This window comes from Felis catus, chromosome B2, assembly GCF_018350175.1.
Source record: "Felis catus isolate Fca126 chromosome B2, F.catus_Fca126_mat1.0, whole genome shotgun sequence".
Classification (NCBI taxonomy): Eukaryota; Metazoa; Chordata; class Mammalia; order Carnivora; family Felidae; genus Felis; species Felis catus.
Window position 1 is genome coordinate 141,250,913 of NC_058372.1, and position 11,783 is coordinate 141,262,695.

The 11,783-nt window shown below is 54.2% G+C and overlaps 1 protein-coding gene across 10 annotated transcripts in view; it reads right to left on the reverse strand.

Annotated features, from left to right (window-relative positions):
• The window catches only part of LOC109500119 (SH3 domain-containing protein C23A1.17-like), a 47,218-nt gene extending 43,322 nt beyond the window's left edge, over positions 1 to 3,896 (reverse strand). For 5 of the 10 annotated variants that reach the window (XR_006598435.1, XR_006598436.1, XR_006598431.1 and 2 more), the window contains exon 1: positions 3,030 to 3,896. The gene's annotated coding sequence lies outside the window, so the exon portion shown is untranslated. Of the gene's footprint in view, positions 1 to 1,179; positions 1,517 to 3,029 lie in introns of those variants that run through there. The other 5 variants (XR_006598437.1, XR_006598433.1, XR_006598440.1 and 2 more) reach the window with 2 other exon arrangements.
• Positions 3,897 to 11,783: the final 7,887 nt, after the last annotated feature.

The following is an 11,783-nucleotide window of genomic DNA, read 5'->3' on the forward strand; positions in this document are numbered from 1 at the left end:
AACAGCCAATACCTAGATGGTAAATTCTAGATGCTTCATAAGTCCCAACTCTTAACACTCTTAACAATTCTTTTCTTTTTTTTAAATTGTTTTAATGTTTACTTATTATTGAGAGACAGACAGAGATAGAACATGAGCTTGGGAGGGGCAGAGACAGGAAGAGACACAGAATCGGAAGCAGGCTCCAGGCTCTGAGCTGTCAGCACAGAGCCCGACGCGGGGCTCGAACTCACAAACTGTGCGATCATGACCCAAGCCGAAGTCGGACACTTAACAGACTGAGCCACCCAGGCACCCCACCACTCAGCAATTCTAAAGGCAAAACTACTATGATCCCCATTATATAGCTGAGTAAACTGAGGCACAGAGAGGTTAAATAACCTGCCCCAGGACATTTAGCTGGCAACAGAGTTGTCTTTCATTCACCCCAGCAGTACAGTGTCAGCCCAGATTCTTAACTATTAGGTTAATATGTTTTCTATGCCCCGGTCGTGTCTGAATCCATGTGTTACACAAATACAGAACAAGAAAGTGCCAAGGGCAGCGGGAACCCTCCCCTGGACAGCCCTTTGAACTAATACTCATCTGCTTCTGGGACACATTTTAGGTTTAGCTGTTCAACTACTTGCTCAGCCCCTGGATGAGGGCTCCATGTTGCCTCCAGCCTGTGTGTCCCCATTTTAGTCACAGGGATGTCATAGGAGATGGGGATCTGTGCCCAGAAAAAAGGAGAATGGGCTCAGAGTTCTGCAAGTTTGAGGCCCTCCGGACACAGCCGCCCAGAATCCTTATGGACTTTCTGCCAAAGCTCAAGGGTATGACCTTGAAGATGCAGGAAATAAAACAGAAAGAGCTTGCCTTACTGGGACCAGGGGTGTTGAAAGAGGCCAGACTCAGAACTATAAAGGCAGAACAGGAGCAGCCCTGAAAGCCTGGCCATTATTCTGTGTCAGACTGAAGAGAAGTATTGAGAATGCATGCTTATAATCTAACAGTATAAGGTGAGGACTCAGATACGTATACCCTAGTAGAAGGATCGTTCTTGCCCTCTAAATCGCTTACTGATGGCATTCTATGCTGAGGACCAGCACAGCCAGATGGCACAGAGCGATCGCTTTCCAGCTTTATGCAAAGTAACTGGCTAAGCATTATACCAAAAAAGTATCATCCACAAGCTGGACCCTTGTCAAAGTTATTTTCTTATTACTCTACGGCTTGAGTGGCGGACAAAGATGAAAGGAAATTGAGAACTTCTTTCTCCAGTGGTGGCAGCAGAGGCTGCCAGTGGCAAGATGGCAGGCTGGTTACACAGTGTGTCCTGGGTCCGCGGCCACACGCGGCTCACGTTGGTTCCCATGGGCAGTAAGGACTGCCTTCGGCAAGCAAAGGCTGAGGCTGGGATTGAAAGAGGTTCCAGAGCTGGAGGATCCGTGGTAAAGCTCTTCTGGAAGCTTCCTGTCCTTTCGGCTCGTTCCGACCTATCGAGCCACCAGCAAGGCAGCCACAGGCCTGGAGTCTGGACGGAGGGACGAGGAACCTACTTCAGGGATGGGCAGGGAGTGGCTGAGTTTCTACCAGTTCAGGCACGGCCTTCAGTAACTGACAGGTTGCAAACAACTGCAATCCTGCTAAAGAGCCTGGAAATTCAGCCAATTCACTCTGCGTGTTCTGTCCTGGGGTCTGTGAAGATGACAGCAGGGCTGGTCCCTTCTGAGGGTTGTGGAGGAAAGCCTGCTCCAGGCCTATCTCCTTGGCGAGGAAATGGCCCGGCTCCCGTTCACGTCATGTTTCCCTGTGTGTCTGTGTCCAAATTTCCCCTTTTTATAAGGACAGTGTCATTTTGGATTAGGGACCTTCCTACTGAACTCATTTCAATGCAATCACCTCTTTAAAGGACCAGTCTCCAAATGTGGTCACATTCTGGGGGACAAGGGGTTAGGGCTTCGACATCTGAATTTTGGGGTGACACACAATTCAACCCCCAACACTCCTTTCCCCACCTCAAGTTTCTCTTACCATTTTCTTTCTTTTTTTTTTTTTTTTTTGCCTTCTTTACTTTAAAGCATTTGTTAGTACCCGCAGTCATTTCATTTATTTGTTTGGAAAGTATCTTTCCCACTTGAATGGAACATCCCTGAGCATTTTCTCCCCTGGGGACCTACCACACTTGCGGACTATGTGAATCTGGCTTTCACCTGTGCCTCTTGGTGGCCCACTCCCCCTTCTAGTGACAGCGGCACTGTCCTCAGCTGCAGAAGGCTCCAGGAAACCCACAGGGGACAGAGAGGAGAGACTTAAACCTGCCCCAAAAGGCCTAGGAGGTGACAGAAGGATGACAGCCTTTCTTTCTCCTTCTTATCACCTCATTATTTTCCAGGTCTTGGCCTCCTTCCAGAAATAACAAGATGGAAAGTCCATCACACAGCTCATCTTAATTCACATTTCTCTGTGATGCCTCAGATTATTTATTTTCCATAATAATATCATTACTTTTTTTTGAAGAGTTATCTTCTGTGTGGTAAACACAGGGGCAGGTAAATGCCGTTAGAGCCACTCAGGCCTGGGTCAGCTGCCGTGGAATTGGCCTGAGATGAAGAGGTGCTGCTACCTGGGTTGCAAGCCTGAGGCTTTCTGAAGCACCAAGGTCTCTCTAGAAGGAAGTTCTCCTTCGGTGGAGGAGTCAGGAGCTCGGGAGTGGCCCTGAGAAGCCAGGGTTCTAAGTAGTGCCTCGCAAAATTACCATCACCACATCACCACCGCCACCACCATCATCAACGTCACCAACCCATCACCACCACCATGATCACCATCGTCGTCACCGTCATCCTCACCACCGTCACCACCACCATCATCAGCGTCACCAAACCATCATCATCACGACTGCATTTACCAAGTGTCTACTCTCTACCAGGTCCTCTGTTAAGTGCTTGGCCCACCAGATCTTCTAAAAATAGCACCCAAAGGCCAAAACACTTCTTGTGTCAAAGATGTGGTAAACCCATACAAGTCATGAAAACGTAGGCGCTCACCGAGCACAGAGGATCTTCACCACCGCACGCGTAGCCAATAACCAGAACCTCGTGCCACCTCATAAGCGTCTACAGGGGCAGCTCGGCAGCTCTGCTCACCTCGGCTGGCCTCGCGCAGCGTCCGCGCTTGGCCTGGAGTCCCTGTTCTAGGCTGGGCGTGGCTGGAAGCCTCAGCTTCTCCCTGCGGAGCTCAGGGATGAGTCCACTCCACGTGTGTGCATTCTGGGCCCAGCTCAAGGGGCGGCAGCTGCTCCGAGGAAGCTTTTCCTCGTGGTGATGGCCACAGTGCAAGACATCGATGGGAACAGACGCGTTCTCCCCAGAACCATCACGTGGGACTCTGGCCAGACGCCCGCTGGCCTAAGTGAGTCACGTGGGCAAGCCTAGCGCCAGTGGAGCAGGGATGCCTAGCTCGTCGTCCTGTGTCACCGAGGACCTTGGTGGTTTGTGATGCTGTGTGACAACGACACCTCACGCCCCCTTCCTTCCTCTTCCGTGCGGTGGAGGTGTCTCCCTCTCCTGCTCCTGGACGGTGAAGCCAGGTCAGGGTGAGGACATGGTGAAGAGCAGGGGCCAGCGGGGCGGGTGAGTCGGTGGTCGGCAGAGGCCCCAGGCAGGGCCGTGGAGCAGCCCAGGTGCCACGAGACTGTCTAGTAAGGACTCGATTTCTGTTTCTGTCAGCTGCCAGCTTTGTGACCTCAGACAAGCCCGTCAACCTCTCTGAGCTCCAGTGACCGCGCCCGTGTGTAAAATCAGGGTAATAATGGCCCAGAGGCGAGGCTAAGAATTAGCATGTGTAAGTCCCCAGTCTCTTCGCTGCTTCTGGGCCGCAGGGGGACTTGGGTGGAAGCTTAACGCGACGTGATTCTCACTGAAGAGCTGGTCACCAGAGAGGGTCAAGCAAAGAGCGTGCAAACGAGGAAGAGAGGAAAATGCCCCAGGCGAGCGGGGGCAAAACCAAAGCAGGACTTGACCTCGCAGAAGCCCGGGAGGTGTTTTCAGCCATTTATAGAATCAGGGAGCAGCGAGGATGCTTCTGGCATCGGGCACAGAAAACGGTGCCACGTGTTATTTCACACCAGGCGGCTGAAGGTAGGGTGGCACCAGCTTCGGCCCGTGGGGCTCCGGGTCCCCGTCGAGCTGGACATCCAGACACAGTCTCGAGAGGACGGGCGTCTCTCAGGGTGTCTCCCGAGCCAGCGAGCCAGGAGTGGCCCAGGCTGCACGCGGGGCCCACTTCCAACCAATCACCGTCAGGGAGCTCAGCTTGCTCTTGGGCTTGGGCCAATCAGGACGCCGCCCTGGCGCTGGGGGGTCTCTCGGGAAGGAAGGAATGGGCGGTGTTGCCAGGGCCGAGAGGCAGAGGAACACTTCCCAGGGGCCCGGAGCCGGAGGAGGTGTGGCTGCGGTTGTGTGGGCGCCGTGGCTGGGGCGCAGCGCACGCAGGGGCTGCAGGCCCCGCCGCAAGTCATTCAGAAGGATCTAAAACCCACCGAGGCCTCCCAGTAACTGGAATCACGGGGAGCCCAGCACCGGGCGCAGGTGACACTGGGCTGCAGCGCTGGGTGGGGGGCGCGGGCCACGGGTCCCACCTATAGCTGCGGGGCAGGGGAAGCGGGGTTCCGCCAGCCCAGCCGACGGGTGGAAGGGTGGTCTTGGGACCTGCAACTTCCCACGACCGGCTGGCCAGTGGGGGCGTTCAGCGTTGGCACCCGGGAGATTGGGGAATTGTGTGCCTCCCTCGCACCGCTTCTCGTGGTCAGCGTCGGAAAGCAAGTTCCCGCGGGAGGGCCGGGTTTCCTGGACACCGTCTTCCTGGGGCCTCAGGGGGAGTGGAAGTGCTGCACGAGCAGCCGCTGACCCCTGGGTCCAAGTCTAAGTTCTCAAAGCTGTGGTTGCAACTGGGTTTCCCAGCTTCCTGGGGGAGAGTTTTCAGGATGTGAGCAAAATCACAAAGGGGACTGTGGGTCCTAAGTATCCTGATCCCTGAGCTGTGGCTCTCTGACCCCAGCGGGCGTTTATTCCCAGGTAGGGGCAGAGGTTGGCAATGGAGAGGTTGGGCATCAGAGATGGGTGCGGAAGAAGGCAGATCTCAGACCTGGTGGCTCCGGCATCCCAGCTGGTGGGGAGACCTCGGGTGATTTGGTTCACCTATAAACTGGGTAGGACAGCCTCGGTGTGTGCCGCCGCATAGCCACCCACACAGACGCCTGTAGGGACGTGCCAGTGCCCGGAAATGCTGGAGTCACCAGGTCTGCTCTGGGGCTTCTACTGCCCTCCCTGCCCTTTCTCCCTGCACGGCTGTCACCTTCAAAGGGCTTCTCCGGCACCTGAGCTCCCTTCCTCTCCAGCCGGGGCAGTCTTCATTAAGGCGCGTGGTGCTCTGACTCCTCAGCTCTTCTCTTCCCAATGTATGGTCTACTGCATCCCGCCAGAGCCTCGTCTCTCAATTTCCAAATGTCCAACACTTGCTTTCAAGACAGCTGTCTCTGTGATGAGACTCAAGAACCAATTTTAATCTGAAAAGCCAAGAGCTTGACACTCTCCACCCTGTCCCCCTGTCTCTGGGCTCTTTCTATTTTCTGGGCAGGGTGTGCTGCTGAAGTCATCGGAAGAGGGAGGTAACTTGATACAACAGGGAAATGTGCATGAAAGAAACCTCAGTCAATGACACCAAGGTTTATCCTGTCACAAGAATGTGATTCGATTGAGAACTTCTTACTTTCTTTTTAAGTTTATTTATTCGAGAGGGAGAGAGAGAGAGGGCGCGCACCAGCACAAGTGGGGGAGGGGCAGAGAGAGAGAGAGAGAGAGAGAGAATCTCAAGCAAGCTCTGTGCTACCAGCGCAGAGCCCAATTTGGGCTCTCGGGAAACCACAAGATCATGACCTGAGCTGAAACCAAGAGTCCGATGCTTAACTGACTAAGCCACCCAGGCGCTGGACAATTTCTTTTTGATTTGAGACGATTGGCCAATCAGAGTTTGGGACAAAGTCGATAAGGAGTTTGTGTGGAGAGCAAGGAGAAGATCACTTGTCTGAGAGCCGACTGGTAGAGCCGAGTTCCAGTTGGGGGCTGATGCTATCTGTGGGCCTTGAGGCAAGCCTTAGCCTCCCAAAGGCTCAATTTCACCACCTATAATACGGGGCTTGACCAGATGATTGTTTTGGTCTGTTCCAGCTCTGAAGTTCTGTGATGCTAGGATTCATGCCAAGAACAATTAAGGCCAGAAGCCAGATTTCTGATCTTGCTGAACTGACCACCTCTCCTTCTTTAAACTGAGTTTTCTTTTCAGTTTCTAAATCCAATTGTTTCTGTAACCGTTGGGCATTAGGTTGACAGTGGCCATCGGATGACAGCTGGACCCCCATGTAAACATTGGAGTGTAACAGGAAAAAGATCACGAGCTTTGGGGGCGCCTGGGTGCCTCAGTCCGTTAAGCGTCCAACTCTTGATTTCAGCTCAGGTCACCATCTCCCGGTTCAGGGGATCAAGCCCTATGTTGGGCTCCATGCTGACAGCACAGAGCCAGTTTGAGATTCTCTCGCTCTCTTTCTCTCTCTCTCTCTCTGCCCCTCCCCTGCTCACACTGTCTCTGTCTCTCTCAAATAAATAAACTTAAAAAAAAAAAAAGAAAAGTCATGGGCTTTGAAGTTAGACTAGCCCAGGATTTATGTTAGGAGGTGTTCAACTGGAAGTAACTAATAACTACCTAACAGTGACTTCCAACCATAAAGACATTTTCCGCTTACTCAAGAAATCTGGAGGTGGGAGGTCCTGAGATTGGTTTGACAGGCCAGTGGCCACACATTCCAAGTTCCATTTCCCATCTTCAGCGGGTTGGCTTTATCCTTGTCACCTCATGGATCTTAAAAGGTGCCCTGGGCCACACACCTTACCTTCCTACAATATGCCGATAGACAGGGAGGAGAGGTGATAGACTCACAGGGTGTTTGTTCTTGAACTGCTCACCCCTTCCTAGCAGGGAGAGAGTGTTTTCCAGAAGCCCCTGCTCCCACACCTTTTTCTCCGGACTCGTTGCCCAGAACGGGTCCCATGCTCCCTCCCATATCAACCACTGGCAAGGGCGCCAGGATTCTTGTAGGCCCACTAAGCCCAATCATAATGCTCACAAGATTTGCCACCTGGTTTTTTAAATTTGGGCTTCACTGGGGTACCGGGGTGGCTCAGTCAGTTAAATGTCTGACTTCGACTCAGGTCATAATCTCACAGCTCATGAGTTCGAGCCCCGCATCGGGCTCTCTGCTGACAGCTCAGAGTCTGGAGCCTGCTTCGGATTCTGTGTCTCCCTCTCTCTCTCTCTGCCCTCTCCTGCTCGCGCTCTGCACTCTCTCTCTCTCTCTCTCTCTCTCGAAAATAAATAAACATTAAAAAATAATAATAAAATTTGGGCTTCATTTAACTGCCTGTGTGATATTGAACAAATCACTCAGCTTCTCTGAGCCCCGTTTTCAGCAGCTGAAATAGAGGCAAAATCACACTAACTTCATAGGACGGTCGGAAGGACTGAGTCAGATGATGTGTGGGAAGTCTCCAGGGCATTTGACCGTCCCCTGCACGCCCCACGTGCTCAGGAAATGGTAACTCTTGCCCTTCCTGACATCACTTTGGATGACGGTCGGAGAGGGTAGCCTCGCTTAGCCCTCTCGTCCCCGTTTTCAATTTCCATAAACTCCATTTCCGTGACAAGACACGCAGGAGCTTGCCAAAGTCAACACGTTGTCGGGCTCCAGTGTTTCCCGCTGCGGCACCTCCTGTCCTCACGGGCTCGGTGCCGCTCTGTACACAGCGGTTTTGGACAGTGGCCACTGCACATTTTGTGTCTGGATTTCTTGTGGGGGAGATTGAGCATCTGGCAGGATGGCCCCTGACTGTGACCAGTCTCCAGCAAGCGTTGTCGCTGGGCGTGAGCGGCGACGAGACTTCTGTGAGGAGGGAGAGAACGGGCGTCCGCGGGAGAGGTGCTGCTTCCCTGGGACAGGGTGCCCTTCAGTGCTCCCACGGGGTTGGCTAAGGGGCGCCTCAAATCGCAAATCAAGCGGGGTTCTAGGGCTTCCGTCCCCTCCCCGCCTGCAGCCAATCCATCAGCTCTCTCTAAAGCCCACCCTCCTCCCACCACCTCTTCTCCTGTGGTCCCAGCAAGCCACTCCCTGGTCCCCTCCTGCCCCCCACCTGCCCTCACCTCCTCAGCACAGGCTCCTCCCAGCAGCCAGGCCGCGGTCCAAGGACGGGCACCATGTCAGATCTTGCCGCGGCTTGGGCCCTTCCTGTGGCCATTCCATTACGGGTGGAATAAAATCCGAGGCCTCATGGTCTGACCCTGCCCACCTCTCAACCCCTGTCCTCACTCAGGGCCAGTTTCAGGGCGACCCATCTGCAGCGCACACGGCCCCAGGCTTGCTCCTGACTCTGCTGTCACTGCCTGGAAGTTCTTAATCACTTCTGAACAAGGGTCTGCATTTCCGTTCTGTGTGGGGCCCATGAATTACGTCCTGTCCTTACCTTCTTACCTGCCACACTCAGCTCCCCTTCTCTAGAACACCCAGGTGTCCTTGTCCTCCTCGGCGTTGGCTGTTTCACCAGCTCCTTGTGGGGTCACTGCCTTCTCGGCGAGCCAGCCTCAGAGAAGACCCCCACCCCACTCCCCGTTGCCCGCCTGTGCATTGCCCACCCAGCACCCACCCTCTCGTCACGCCCTCTTCCGGCGCCGGGGCATCAGGACCCTTCCGTGATGCTGGAGGCTCACCTTGTCCCTTGTATGTCAGAGGCCCCACAGGCACACGTTTTGTCACGTGCATTATATGTGTTCCTCACAAGTGAGCATAACAAATGTCTGGTTCCAAAACTTGGGTTCTGTCTGTGGCTCGGAGGAAGTAACCAGGGAGTTCAAAAGTGTTCACAGAAAGCGTTAACTGCTCTGTGACGTTGACTTGGGACAGGGGTCATCTGAAGGACAGAATGAGTACAACTGTCCCTTCGGTGGTACTGGCACTGACTCGTGCATAGATGGGATTAATTGAATATCCAGAATGTTCAGTGGAGAGCTCTGATGTAATAAAATTAGGAACCGAAGTAAAGGACTGTGCCCAGGAGAAGAGCACCTTACACACACACACACACACACACACGCATAAACATGCACACAGACACACACCTATGTGCACACACACCGCACACGAACGTGTACGGGCACACACACACATGCACAAAGACACACATGCACACACACACACATACGCACACCACACACAGAGTCTAAGGCAGTGTCTCTCTTCTGAGCAGCGGGGAGGTCTCTGCCCGCAGCTGGGAGGTGGACTGAGCCCCAGATTCACGGGACTGAGGGGGCTGCCGGGGAGGTACGCACCCCTCCCCAGGAGTCCTGACCTCAGACTCGGACCTCGGACCTCGTCAGCCGCCTCCGACCTCGGACCCAGCGGCATCAGGCCGAGAGGGGGCTGGGATGCAGAGGACCCAGGGATCCCCAGCCTGCACCAGGTGGCCCGGGGAGCACCTTCAAGGGCCTGAGTAGCTCCAGTGCCCCAGCAGGTGTTTCAGTCCCTTCTAGAGAAGATCTGGAGAGCATTTTAGGTTTGAAGGCTAAAAATTACTGTCTCTTCTGAAGAGACCCATCTCTGGCCTCAAATGGCTTGGCCTGAGGCTGCGACACGAGGCAGCTTGGCTCTTTGAAGTCGCTTGTGTCCTCAGGGGGCTGTGAGGCTCAGGGGAAAGACGCAGTGAAGTGCTCAGTGGGGGGCCCTGGCTCAAGGCAAAGGGTCAGTCGGTGGCTTATCAGTCAGTCCTCTTGTTCGTGAACAGAACACGCCAGGGCTAGTTTAAGCTGAAAGGGAATTATTGGTTATTGGGGGATCCACAGAAAGCTCTAGGGAACTGGAGAAAGAGAGCGAGGCTGGTCTTCCAGGATCCGTGCCTAAAATCGTCTCACACCTCAGGTGGCAGGAGCTCAGCCCCACGGCCATCTCAGCGGCCACCGCCCTGATGCCACCTCTGCCCTGAGAACGGGACCCGGCAGCTCTGGGCGGGCTCTGCAGCCCCAGCCGACATCTTCACCCGAAAGTGGGCGTATTTGCCTCACCAGGGCGAGCAGGACAGGAGCCCCCCCGCTGAGCCTGTTCCCGCACATTCTTTACCTCTGAATCAAGGGTTTGCGTGGCCGTGGCTCATTGATGGGGCTGCGTCCTAGCTGCAAGGGAAGCTGGGGATCAAATCCTGGCTTCTCCAGAGAGAATTCCTCTCAGCCTGAAGACTTCCTCAAATAAGGAAAGCTTAGAAGACAAAGCATCTACATATGAGACAGCTGTACACGATGCGGAGCATGGGCACCAAAATCAAAGGAAACTTCAAAAACTAGTCTTCACCTAGTTTTTGCCCAAGGTCGCTGTCCAAGGCCCATTTGGCATCAGTCTTTGGGGCGGTGGCAACACGGTGTCCCATGACAAGACTGTGACAGGACTGGGGACAGATCGCTGGGCAGGTGGACAGCCTCTCCTGACCAGTGAGGTCTGGGGCCGGGGTCATACAAGACTGATGTCCCGGTTACCAGGCTTCTGCAGCTTCCAGCGGCTCCCGCTTCAAACCCCAGAGTTCTAGTGGTGCAATTTCTCCAACAGGCTGTTAGGCCAGGGCGCACCACCCAAGGGAAATAATAACAAAAATGATCATCGTCCTAATTTGCATTGTGCCCGGCGCTGAACCAAGCACTTTAAATCTCTGAACACTCACAGTAACCCCACAAGGTGCTTGATTACTGTCCCCGCCCGACTGATGTGCATATATACATATATATATAAAAGGCCCAGGAGAGAGATTTAAAACCAAAATTAAGACAAGGATAAAGTCAGAATGCAAACATGCAAGCCATGGGGCTCGGCCTAAGGACCACGTTGCGTCTGCAGTGTGGTTTCGAGATTCTTCTTGGCCGGAGTGAAAAGACACATCCAGTCAGCTCCCGGACTCACACGTGTTCCAGTCTCCCTGCTTCTGCCGGCGTCTTTCCAGGTCAGAAGTCCTGTTTTTAGTCTGTTCTCACGGGGACCGTACTCTTGCTCTCTCCCTCTCTGCCCTCATTTCCCTTGCCCTGCCCTGGGTTTATTTTCAGCCGCCTCTTCTTTCTGAAGCTGCAGGGGCTGCACAAAGGAGGCCAGGCTCCGGCCCTCCGGCTCCTCCCCTCCCTGGGGGAACAGGCCCACGTCAGTCAGCCCCGGCCTGGCCTCCCCGCGTGGCCCGCGTGGGCAGCCGGGTTTGGAAGCCAGCGTGGAAGGAGACCCGCACCCGGCAGCAGCCAGCGCGGGATGGAGTAGAGCTCCGGCTTCTCCTTCAGAGCTAAGGGACCGCTCTGACCTCCCTCGTTACTCCTGGCTCGTTTATAATCAGCTTTTCCATTATCTTGCAGCGAAGCCCTCCCAGAATCACATTAATTGCCTATAACTACAGCTGGGTGGTTCATTTATTCTTTCTAATTTGGAAGATCCAAATGGTTTAACCCCTATTTTTGTTTTAAAAGCTTTAGGGGTTTTGTAAACTTTGGAGGCCCTAAAGCCAACGTGGCAGACACATACACGCTCACGTAAGTCCAAGCGCACGTGCACCTTCACACGGCCCCGTGGCACGTACCACGCAGGACGGACCTTTCGGGTCAGGGGTCGGAGGAGGGTGATACGACCTGAGGCATTGCTGCGTAGACAGCGCTAGTGCCATTATCACCCACACCGATGA